Source organism: Bos grunniens, chromosome 23, assembly GCF_055505025.1.
Source record: "Bos grunniens cultivar Pamir isolate PY7600 chromosome 23, Bosgru_T2T1.0, whole genome shotgun sequence".
Taxonomy (NCBI): Eukaryota; Metazoa; Chordata; class Mammalia; order Artiodactyla; family Bovidae; genus Bos; species Bos grunniens.
In genome coordinates, this window is record NC_141187.1 from 47884741 (window position 1) to 47898414 (window position 13674).

Sequence of the window (13674 nt, forward strand, 5' to 3'; positions counted from 1 at the left end):
ATCTGGGGCTTTGGTTTATAAAGCCAGGTGCATGGAAAGGACTTGCCTAGGTTATCAGGCAGCTCAGAGTGGATAGAGACCAGGTCAGCCCTACAGTCAAATTTCCATAGGCAGAGGAGAAGAGGGCAACAGAGAATGAGATGGTTGGATAGCATCACTGACTTAAGGGACATGAGTTTGAGCAAACTCCAGGAGACAGAGAAGGACGAGGAAGCCTGGCATGCTGCAGTGCATGGGGTTGCAAAGAGTCAGAAGTGACTTAGAGACTGAAAAACAACAATAACAACAACGATATTTCAGATGGGCACCTTCCCTCCCTAGATTCATCTTTAACCCTTCTTTCAGTCTTTCTGTTCTGACTGTTCACACATTGCTGAGGCCAGGTATTTCCATAAGGGAAAATCGCCATATATATATATAGGCTTCCTAGGGGGCCCAGTGGTAAAGATCCCGCCTGCCAATTTTTAGGAAACACGGGTTCAATCCCTGGGTCTGGAAGATCCCCTGGAGGAGGAAATGGTAACCCACTCCAATATTCTTGCCTGGGATATCCCATTGATAGAGGAGCCTGGAGGGCTACAGTCCCTGGGGTTGCAAAAGAGTTGGACAGGACTGAGTGACTAAACAACAGCAGCTATTCCAAAAACTGAAAGATGATGCTGTGAAAGTGCTGCACTCAATATGCCAGAAAATTTGGAAAACTCAGCAGTGGCCACAGGACTGGAAAAGGTCAGTTTTCATTCCAATCCCAAAGAAAGGCAATGCCAAAGAATGCTCAAACTACTGCACAATTGCACTCATCTCTCACGCTAGTAAAGTAATGCTCAAAATTCTCCAAGCCAGGTTTCAGCAATATGTGAACCGTGAACTTCCTGATGTTCAAGCTAGTTTTAGAAAAGGCAGAGGAACCAGAGATCAAATTGCCAACATCCGCTGGATCATGGAAAAAGCAAGAGAGTTCCAGAAAAACATCTATTTCTGCTTTATTGACTATGCCAAAGCCTTTGACTGTGTGGATCACAACAAACTGTGGAAAATTCTTCAAGAGATGGGAATACCAGACCACCTGACCTGCCTCTTGAGAAATTTGTATGCAGGTCAGGAAGCAACAGTTAGAACTGGACATGGAACAACAGACTGGTTCCAAATAGGAAAAGGAGTTCGTCAAGGCTGTATATTGTCACCCTGTTTATTTAACTTATATGCAGAGTACATCATGAGAAACGCTGGGCTGGAAGAAGCACAAGCTGGAATCAAGATTGCCGGGAGAAATATCAATAACCTCAGATATGCAGATGACACCACCCTTATGGCAGAAAGTGAAGAGAAACTCAAAAGCCTCTTGATGAAAGTGAAAGTGGAGAGTGAAAAAGTTGGCTTAAAGCTCAACATTCAGAAAATGAAGATAATGGCATCCGGTCCCACCACTTCATGGGAAATAGATGGAGAAACAGTGGAAAGAGTGTCAGACTTTATTTTTCTGGGCTCCAAAATCACTGCAGATGGCGACTGCAGCCATGAAATTAAAAGACGCTTACTCCTTGGAAGGAAAGTTATGACCAACCTAGATAGCATGTTCAAAAGCAAAGACATTACTTTGCCAACAAAGGTTCGTCTAGTCAAGGCTATGGTTTTTCCTGTGGTCATGTATGGATGTGCAAGTTGGACTGTGAAGAAGGCTGAGAGCTGAAGAATTGATGCTTTTGAACTGTGGTGTTGTAGAAGACTCTTGAGAGTCCCTTGGACTGCAAGGAGATCCAACCAGTCCATTCTGAAGGAGATCAGCCCTGGGATTTCTTTGGAAGGAACGATGCTAAAGCTGAAACTCCAGTACTTTGGCCACCTCACGAGAAGAGTTGACTCATTGGAAAAGACTCTGATGCTGGGAGGGATTGGGGGCAGGAGGAGAAGGGGGCGACAGAGGATGAGATGGCTGGATGGCATCACTGACTCGATGGACGTGAGTTTGAGTGAACTCTGGGAATTGGTGATGGACAGGGAGGCCTGGCGTGCTGCGATTCATGGGGTCGCAAAGAGTCAGAGATGACCGAGTGACTGATCTGATCTGATCTGATATATATATACACATATATGTATATTTATAAATAATTAATTTTAGCAGTTTTATGTATTATACCTTTCCATAGTTACTACACTTTATAAAGAAAAAAATGAAGGGTGCTGCTGCTAAGTCGCTTCAATCGTGGCCGACTCTGTGCGACCCCATAGACGGCAGCCCACCAGGCTCCCCCGTCCCTGGGATTCTCCAGGCAAGAACACTGGAGTGGGTTGCCATTTCCTTCTCCAAAATGAAGGGTACAATTTGACAAAAATAGGAGATTTTTTACTGGTGTGGTTTTGAGCCATGTAGTTCGAAAAGAATGGGGATTCAGAGGTCACGGTAGCCTTCTTCAAACTGCTCAAATCATATCAAGTAGATAAGACAGAATCCATGTCCATTTCTATTCCTTAACTGAGAAATCTGATGCCTTTAGGAAACTGGCTATACTCAGAGACTTGCAGGATGCACAGATTTCCGGTTTCTTGACTCTACCTAGACCTTATTCCAAGGTGTCAGTGTTGGGTTTAAATCAAGGTGGATTTCAGGGACTGGGGCATGGAAAATGTCATAGACCATGAAAGAGGAAAAATACTTCTATTTCCTACACATGCACATTAATGATATCATTAAAAGTTTTCTAGGTCATGTCTCACGAGAATATGGTAAATATTATGCTGGGGGAGCTCCACAACTGAAATGTGGACGAAAGTAAATGACCCATGAGTTTCTTTCCAACCTTTGGGTTCCATTAATCTAACCTTTCATTTTGGAACACATAGATAACATTGCTCCCTCATGAGGGGATTCATTTAGCACCTACATCATTGTGAGGAGTTAGTATGATTGATTCTGTTGACCTGAAGAAGGAAAATCCTGTGGAATGGCTTGGAAGGCCGTGACCACTGAAGCATGGTGCGTAGCAACATTAAAGGGATTGTAAAGGAGGTGTGACTGGTCCCTAGGCCAGGTGACTACCTGGAAATCTATACACATCTGAAAATCATTTGAGTCCTTTTCTTTCTCAACAGACCTCCTTCAAATGAGGTAAAGGATGCCAATTTATGGCCAATGAACAAAAAAAGACTTTATTCCAGCATCTCAGGCTAGGTTTTTTCCCCAGTTGTGTGCATAGAGCTTTAAAATGGAAATCATAATTTTCATGATGCTAAAAGAAAACATCTTATATTTTCGTAAAAAGACTGGGTAAAATGACAGCTAGTCACTATCCATCTTATGTCACAGTTTCCATTTATGCTAATCTTGTTTTCTTTGAAGAAAAGCACTTTTTAAGATAAAAATTATGATCTACTTCTAGTGTACAATAATTAGAGATATTGAGGAGGTTTAATCTTTATTATATTAACTTTATTTAATTAACCTTGTCTAAAACTGGGTGGACCCCTCTGTAATTACTCCATAGAGAGGCGTCCACTAATACTATGACTGTGGTTATTTCGGTAGTTAAACTCACATTAATTGTAAACCACATACTACACTCCAAGAATTGCACTATGAAATTACAAATACATGTAAGACAAGATTTCTATTTTTAACTATTGATGGAATCTATTTGAGGAGTCAAGATATATGAACAAAAATACACGTTAATATATATGCTGAAGAGTATATACTATAGCAGCTATTAATAAATTCTAATGGTTGTTGATTGATGAGTGAAGAATAGATAGAAATGTTTTCTGTGAGGCTAATCCCATGGATGTATCAAAACAGAAAACAATCTCAGGCAATTATGTGGTAAATTCAGCATTATATAAGAAGATATTAAGATCAAGCAAATAAGGTAGCATTTCTTTCCTTTGTCTTTCTGCTCTCTGTCCTTAACTCAAAGGTTCAAGTTAAAATTGGTTTTGAACAGGCTTATATTTACTGAATAATAGGTGCAGTGTTAATCATTGATTAGACACGGGTTCAGGTAAGCAGACGTTGGATTGAATATGGCTCCATCTTGCAATTTTGATCTTCAGTTTACTTTGTAGGTAGAAATTCAGATAAATCTACTACCTACAGGTAGCAGAGGAGCTGGCCTGTTATTAGCAATGGGGCTAGGGACCACTGCAGAGCCACGGCCATTAGTACTGGAGCTCTCAGCCTAAGGACCTCGGGAGGGACGAGCCATCAGATCTGTATATCACACAAATCCTTCCCCTGCTTGTATGTGTCTCGTCACCATGCAGGATATCCTGCGAATGTGTAATGAAAATTACGTCTGAAGTTCACCTGAAAACTTCCTTGAAGGCCCATCCCCCAAAGGACACTATTGTTGAAATACACATGCCAAAGTGTGCTTAGAATGCTTATTAGGGAAGCTTCCCAGCCTGTTGACACGAATGTGGGGAAGCATGTGCTTCAGTTACTATCACTTCACACCACACTGCTTTTTCTTTCCCCTGTTCCTTTCCATTCCTTTTTTTATTGTTTTTAATCCAAGCTCCCTTTGGTGGTGAGGGGAGGAAGGTCCAAGAGGGAGGGAATGCATGTTTCATTTGGTTGCACAGCAGAAACAAATACAACATTGTAAAGCAACTACGCTGTTGTTTAGCCACTGAGTTATGTCCGACACTTTTGTGACCCCATGGACTATCGCCTGCCAGGCTCCTCTGTCCACGGGATTCTCCAGGCAAGAATACTGGAGTGGGTTGCCATTTCCTTCTCCAGGGGATCTTTCCGACCCAGGGACTGAACTCCCATCTCCTGCTTTGGCAGGCAGGAGACCTGCCTTTACCACTGAGACACCTGGTAAGCCCTCTCAGAAGCCAACTATATTCCAATTAAAAAATATTACAAATCTTAATGATTTCCATCAATAACTTAGAATGTATATACCTGACTGTAAAATTAAAAAAAAAAATTTTCTCAGACTGTAACAAGAGAAGAGAATTCTCCAAAATGGTCATATTTATTCAATTAAACTGTTTCATGAGATTTGACAATTTTATGGCTATTTTGATATATAATACCACTATTAGTTCACCTGACTTTTGAATATAAAGGAGATCGGTCCTGGGTGTTCTTTGGAAGGAACAATGCTAAAGCTGAAACTCCAATACTTTGGTCACCTCATGCAAAGAGTTGACTCATTGGAAAAGACCCTGATGCTGGGAGGGATTGGGGGCAGGAGGAGAAGGGGACGACAGAGGATGAGATGGCTGGATGGCATCTCTGACTCGATGGACGTGAGTCTGAGTGAACTCTGGGAGTTGGTGATGGACAGGGAGGCCTGGCGTGCTGCGGTTCATGGGGTCGCAAAGAGTCGGACACGACTGAGCGCCTGAACTGAACTGAACTGACACTGTATATACTTTTTCTTCTAGTCAGGGACATCATATAAATACATTTTTTGATGAACTGATATTCATATGAAGTGGTCCCATCTTGATAGAGTCTGTAGTTGCTCTTCAGGGAGAAATCGGCATTTTTAAGTGAAATTAGGTGTATACTGCTTAATCAAGTCTTTTTCAATTCAACTTACTCACCATGAGTATTCATGAGGGTTCACTTTCCAGAGACCCTTTGTTTCATTATAGCTAATAATTTTTGATGCAGTTATAGCTAATTATCAAAGAAAAACTAATGAGGCTTCTCATGACATAGTAGGGTAACTATTTCTGTTAAGTAACTTAAATCTTGTTGGTATAGCATTTTTCAGGAAAACAAAAATAATATTTAATATGGTTAAAAATACAGAAAGTATATACCCATTTGACAGGTGAACTCAAAACTATTTTTTGAACATAAATTTTGACCTCATTTTTTTAACCTGAATATTTACCATGGACAACACTTCTTTTTGTTAAATATGCAATGGGAAAAATTATAAATATCAATTTATATAAATATCACTTTGTTATATTTAAGCTTTCAATGTATGTTGCAGATAAAATTTTAGTAGTGAATCACCAAGGTCACTACATAAAGATATATAAGCATATCCAGAATGCATTTGAAAAAGGCAATTAGGCATTAACAATTACTTCTGGTTTTCTGAATTATATTTGGACAGTAGTATTTATTTCTTTTGAAAGTTTTTTGTGTCTTCTTGTGTAGACAAATAGTAGAAATTAAATGAACTTGCAACCATGTGGAAGTCAAATCAAGGCAAGATACACTGCATCAGTACTGTTCATAATACGTGAAAGGTATATAGATGTCTTATGAACGTATGATTCCACTGCACTGGAATATTTAAGTATTCATACATTAATGTGCTATGCTTCACCACATTTATCAATGAGGAAACTGAAAATGACTTAGAATCAACTGAGTGCACATGTGCTCAGTCATAGCGGTCGTGTCTGACTCTTTGTGACCCTATGGATTGCAGTATGCCAGGTTCCTCTGTCCAGGGCTTCTCCAGGAAAGAATACTGGGCTGGGGCTGTCACGCCCTCCTCCAGAAGATCTTCTCGACCCAGGCATCGAATCATGTCTGTTATGTCTCCTGCACTGGCAGGTGGCTTCTTTACCACTTGCGCCACCTGGGAAGCGCTAGAGCAAAGTAACCTGCCCACACTCACAAGGTCAGAGAGTGTAGCAGTGTTATATTTGACTTGTGTTCCCCAAAATTCTTGCTGAAGTCCTAACCTCTCGTACCTTAGAATGTGACATTATTTGGAAACAGGACCATTCCGATGGAATGCAGGATGGAGTTAGGATGGAGTTAGGCTGTAGCAGGTGTTCAGTCTCTCAGTTGTGTCTGAGTCTTTGTGACCCATGGACTGTAGCCCTCCAGGCCTCTTTGTCCATGGGATTCTCCAGTCAAGAATACTCGAGTGGGTTGCCATTTCCTTCTCCGGGTGATCTTCCTGACCCAGGGATTGAACCTGCGTCTCCTGCGTCTCTGGCATTGCAAGCGAGTTTTTTACCACTGAGCCATGAGGGAAGACCCCATGCTGTAGTGGGATGGACCCCGAGTCTAACAGGACTGGTCTCCTTATGAAGTGGGGACTTTGGAGACACACACGCACACAAGGAGATACCACATGTGAACAGATCACAAAGACAGGAGTGATGCTTCTGTGTACAAGTCAAAAAATGCCAACAGTGGCCAGCAGATCACCAGAAGCTAGGAGGGAGGATGAAATAAGTTTTTTCTCCCACAGTATTCAGAAGGAGCCAAAGATGCGAATACCTTGACTTCAGACTTTTGGCCTCCTAAACTGTCGTACAATTCATTTCTGTTGTTTACATCACCCAGGTGGTGTTTTTTATTATGACGGTTACAACAAACAGACTGTCAAGACTAGAAGATGTATCCCTGCTGGGTCATTTACCATTTCTTTCATTCTACCATCTGCTGGGAGCTGAGCCATGCCCCTGCTGTCCAACCTCTATTCTAAAAAAGGAAGTTCAGTTTAACACCTATGAGGGTCTAAATCACGGACTCAAAGTCCTCTGTTGGACTGAAAGTGACGTTCCCCAGAGGAAATAGATGTACTGTATGCATATGAGAAACAAGCACATTTGAAAACAAGCTTACTCTTTATTTGGAAAGGAGATTTATTTATTTTTGATGTATTTTTGATTTTTTTTACCATATTAAAAGTCTTTACTGAATTTGTTGCACTATTACTTCTGTTGTAATATGTTCTGGTTTTTTGGTCACATGGCGTGTGGGATCTTGGCTCCCCGACCAGGGAATGAACAGCCCCCAGCTGCAATGGAAGGCAAAGTCCCAGCCACTGGACTGCCGAGGAGGTCCCAAGCACAATTTTTGATTCAAGCTTTTATTTAGACTGTATATTTTCATTACAAATATATGTTTTAACTTAATACTTAAAAGAGCACTTTTGTTTGATACTTGAAACACTAAATAAAATCCATTGACTAGAAAATAAAATGTAAATCTTAAGGAGTTATTGATCATTTAGGGTAAAAATGGGTAGCATTTCATGAATGGTTAAGTACTTCTAAAATGAAAAAAAAAAGTTCTTAAGCTTGGCATAGCCAAAAAGAAAATGAATCATATTCCCATATTGAAATTTAAGAGGTATTACAAATTCTAAAGGCTCCTTGAGCTTGGCTATTAGAAATGTTAATGGTGGAGGATTTGGGTATTTATTTTCCATGGTATGACTTTGGTAAGGAAGTTTTCAGGTGATGGTTAAGTCTAACTCTCTTAGATTTATAGGCCCACAAGTACTAACTCAACCATGACGGATCTTAGTACTCTACTAGCCCTCAGAAACTTAATTCCTCCTCAAACAAGTCACCTGATTAAACATTTCAAATGTTTTGTGATCAAAAGTCTTTGGCATCTGTCATGATTAATGACCCATCTTTCTTACCAAATGGTGATTTCAAACAACTTCTCAAAATAATTCTTTCTGAATTAAAGACAAAGTCTACCAATCGCAATGCTGCAATAATTTCTTCAATATATTTTACAAAATAGCTTCTGTGATGACTAAAGTTAATGTCTGCTAAGGACTTACTTTACATTTTAGGGCTCATTTTAATGATTCCACTATTAATCACTAGAGCTCCCTCTATGTCATTAGAAAGAACTTTCCAAAAACTAGTTAAACCCTTCTGAGACTTTCATTACCTCTTCATTGAGTTTTGTGTCTGTGGGTAGAAAAATGGAATGAACCAAGTGAATTGGGCTCAAGCGGTGTATGTAACATTTAGAATCACACATAAGTGGTTTTCAGGTTTTTGAACACTGGGATGGGTGGGGCTCCTTCTTCATACATCAAACAATAATCCCAACCAGTTTAAAGTTGTGACCTGTATACCTTTTTCTTTAAACATGTATGCTAACTACTTGAACCCATTTTAGGTAAACTGAATGCTTGAGAGGTAAACAATTATTTTAGGTTTCCGTTAGAAACTGGCATAGAGTCCAAAACGTCTAAATTGTCTTTAGACGAAAATGATGATTTAATTTTTAAAGAATGGAAAACTACACGTTATTCACGGATTTTCAACTGAGCGGAGTGTTGGCATACGTAACTCCCATGTTGCTCAAGGGTCAAATGTATAATTATTGGCACTGTGAGGAAAAACAGGCAACTAAAAATACAGATAAATTTGAAAGGCAAAAATCCTTTCCAATATAAGTAATTGCAACAACGGACAAGATTCTGACTTCTGTCAAAATTTGAAGAGGTAAAATAAAAGACTAAGGGAATTTTCTCAAAAATTATAGAAAAGAGAAAAATAAAAAATGGATCAATTAAGAATAAGTTAAGAAACATGAAGGACAAGGTAGGAAAACCAGTATAAGAATCCTGAAAATTGCAGAAACAAAGACCAGAGTGGATAGAAGAGAATAAATAATTTTTTTAAAAAGCCCAGTAATTTAGGAAAAAAATCTTTCTGGGCTGGCTGCATCTCCCATTTGCATATTTTAAGGGCTTACACAATATTCAGTATAACAGAGATCAAGACCTAGTGATATCCTGGAAAAAAATCTCAAATTTCGAGGAACAAAATATCTACATGCAAACAAGAAGAAAAACCAGAATGCCAAAGATAAGAGAAAATTCAAGTTGGCCTCAGGCTTTTCCTCTATAACATTAAACACGACCGTGGAATAGATCTTTATAGTTCTGTGAGAAAGCCTTAGACCTGGAGATTTCTATACCTAAAGTCGAGTCATGTCTGTGTAAAGGTGACAGACAGCCATTCTTTTATATGCAATAGTACATTTTGCCCCAAAATAATTACTCAAGGAAGTGAAACATTGATCACATTATAGTACATCAAATGAGGAAGCTGCTACATCCAATAATTTATGGCAAATGTTGGATGTACCTATGGCAGATTCATTTCGATATATGGCAGAACCAATACGATATTGTAAAGTTTAAAAATAAAATAAAATTTAAAAAAATAAAATAAAAATAAAAACTTACAACCCGCTCCAAAAAAAAAAAAAAAATGATGCACATGTCAGTATAATTCCTAGCTTTGAAAGTGCATAATACAAATAACAAGTTAGTAATAGCTGAATCTAAAATATGAGATTATAGCAATGAAACTGAAAAGTAGATAGTGATGGAAGGTCTTGAGCAAATATGGAAAGTTTAGACCTAAGTTCTACCTCTTCTGTCTATAGTAATCCCACTAAGTAAAAGCAAATAAATATTTAAAGATAGAAATACACAAATAAATAAGAGAATAAATATTAATAACACAACCTGGTGAACTAGAAAAAAATGTTGGAGTGACAGCTTATCAATCATGAGAAAGATAAGTTTAATCCACCAGTTAGAGAAGCCCAGAATTAGGTTGGATTCATGTTACAAATCATGTGACTATTAGGAAATTGAGATAGATTTGAAAGCAAAACCTAAAAATCTTTATAAAAAGCAGGTATAGCATCTGTGTAACTAACAATACATTTTCTCTATCCTGAGTACCAACCATTCGGTCTCTGAGATCAGTGAACCTGAACCAGAAACTGGATTTTGAGGACACCAAGCAAACCAAGTGTGGGCAGTATCATTTATCAGAAGGTAAACAAAAGAAACTTAATACTGAGCAGTGAAACCTTTGAGATTGCTTCTAATATTTAACTCTGAGAACACTACCAATTCTCCATATTCATGATACTGTTGGATCTGGATTAATTACACAGGCAGGAGGAAGATTTGGGACCTGCTTCCTAATTACAGAACTGGCCTACAGATGTACTGATATATTTCAACTCATTTTCTGAAATCCTAGGTCAGTTAGGATCCAATCAATTCTTGATTGTCTTTAATTCAGTTCAGTCGCTCAGTCACACCTGACTCTCTGTGACCCCAGCAGTATGCCAGGCTTCCCCTTCCATCACCAACTCCCAGAGCTTGCTCAAATTCATGTCCATCAAGTTGCTGATGCACTCTAACCATCTTATCCTCTGTCAGGCCCTTCTCCTCCTGCCTTCAATCTTTCCCAACATCACTGCCTTTTTTAATGAGTCATTTCTAATATCATATGGTCAAAGTATTGGAGCTTCAGCTTCAGCATCAGTCCTTCCAATGAATATTCAGGACTGATTTCCTTTAGGATTGACTGGTTGGATCTCCATGCAGTCCAAGGCACTCTCAAGAGTCTTTTCCAACACCACAGTTCAAAAGCATCAGTTCTTTGGCATTTAGCTTTCTCTCTTTCTTTTTTGTTTGTTTGTTTGTTTTCTTTGATTGTCTTAGTAAAGACATGATGATCTTTCTATCAATTTAAGAAATACAGAAACTGTAACTTGTTTGAATTTCTCCCATGATGAAGAACTGGGGAGTGACATAAAGGAATTGGGAATTGTGGGAGAAAAGTAATTATTCATTTCAGGAGTAGAAAATAATAAATAGATTTAATGGTAGATTGAGCAAACAGAATTCCCCAATTTTTGAAAGCAGGTTTCAAAATTCTCAGATTAAGAACAAGTTAAATCTTGTTACAGAAACCCTGAAAGAGGTGAAATTAAAAATGATGAAAATATTTTAAAATATATAGTATTTCTGCAGTTTGGATTCTATCCAATGACCTAGAGTAGTAGAGACCGATAAAATCAATCTAAGTACATGTGAAAAGAGTTGATGAGCTTAGATGTTGAGACATCGATAGAATATATAGAGACAAAACACCATAAAGCAAGGAGTCGTAAAGCAAGAGAATGATGCAAGCTTCTGAGAACTAAGTCAATGTTATTAAAGCCCAGAAGAAGTAAACATGCATAAACAATGTCAAAATTGAAAAAAAAAAAAAAAGAATTATCTAAAATCTATGCTTGGAGAAAGAAAACGAGGAAGAAAAGGGTGGGGATTCTGTCTGGGAAATATAAGCAAAATAGATAGGTAACAGTACGCTGGAATGAAAATATAGCATATTCAGAGACTAAAGATAGTAAAACTTAACCAATATGGCAGGGCAAGTAAACTTGCAAAATTATTTCTAATATACTTCATTTCCGAAAATTGATCATCTTATTAGCTTCTTCTAGATGATTTCTCTATAAAGTTGATTCTGTATAAAACTATTTGATTGTGTGTGTGAAACGCACGACTTAGGAAGTTCAAACACGTTTACAAAATAAAAATATCTTTCTTTTTCCAAGATTTTGGAGTTGAGTAGCAATATTTTCTTTAACTCACAGAGGTAAATAGAATTCTTAGAGTTAGCTAGCATTAGGAATACAGGTACTGTATGTGTAGACACATAGAGAAAACAGGCACGTGAGCACATATTAACACAAGTTAGTATACGATAGGTCAGAAGTAAGTGTGGTTTCTATGTAAGAGATTAGGAAAGGCAATTTATTGGGGGCAGACAGAAAGAGAGCCATGGGATTTCCAAGCCCAGACGGAGGGGTGTGGGAAAAGGTGTCAGGCTTCTCTGAACCATCCAGGAAGTCTTTGTGAGGCAGACAACTTAAGGGATGTTAAAATGTCTACAGATGTGTAAACCCAGTCATTTCAAGCATATATTTATCCCTGAAATTGAACCCATGTGTGTCAAGTCACTGACTATAGATTTCAAAGGAAACAAGACTGAACATTTCTGTTCCAAGCAGGTTTTTTTTTTTTTTTTGTAGTAGCAGCTGCATTGACTTTAAGATAAGGGCTTCTTTATCCAGGCAGATGCAACAGTCATCAGAAGCTAATTTGCTGGGATATTCACATATGCAAATCATGTCACAATGCTGAAATGCAACCACGTAATGACTGGAAAATGTTATACTCATAAATCATACCACCGCGATCATCAAAATTTCCACTCAGCCAGGACAAATTCAACAGCATTTATGTCTTTCCAGCTTTTAGCCCATAAAAACTCTATGTTTTTGGAGAGTGTGTTACACTGGTGATCTTAAAACTCCCAAGTCTGGTATAATGAGTCCTCAAGTGCATTATAACTTACCAGTAATTACATTTCAACATATCTGCTTTCAGCAGTTAGTGTTTTATTCATAAACATTTAAACACTGAATTAGGCATAAAATAAAAATGTTGGCAACAACCCGGCTTAATTTCATTAACTATTAGGTAAACTTAGTATTTCTTCTTCAAATAATCCTTGGTTTTGAATGCTAAAGATGTAATGAACTTCATGGTTCATAGCATCTGACATTGCTTAATTAATGGGTGCATTTATAGTACATAGGCCTTGGTAATTGATTTATATGCATGATTTGCACATACAGCTGTTAGTTCCTGTAGGAAAGTCATAATTCAAATGAGTGCATATTTTGCAGATATGGGGAAAAGAAAAAAATTTGAACTTGACAAGTTCCCCCAAAACATGATAGCAAATTAATAGCTCAGAAACAAATCTACAGGATGAAGACTTAAAGTTATAGTCTGAAATTTTAACAATGTGTGCATTTCAAAATATCGAGAAAATGCTTTTGTTTCTTTGACGTACTTAGTTCACAAGGAACAAGAATTCATTTGTATACTCTTCCATTCAAATCTATTCATTGGATGGAAAATGGAGCTAGGTTATCTACTGACTAAGTTAATAAATTCACTGACTTCATTAAAATGTATCAAAGACTTAAAAGATGCTCACCTACCTACATAATAACTGGTCCTTTCATTGGTACGTAGGTCAAATGACTGGATAAGCATTTAAATATGTTATTCTCTAGATAGGAAAGGTCTATTCACT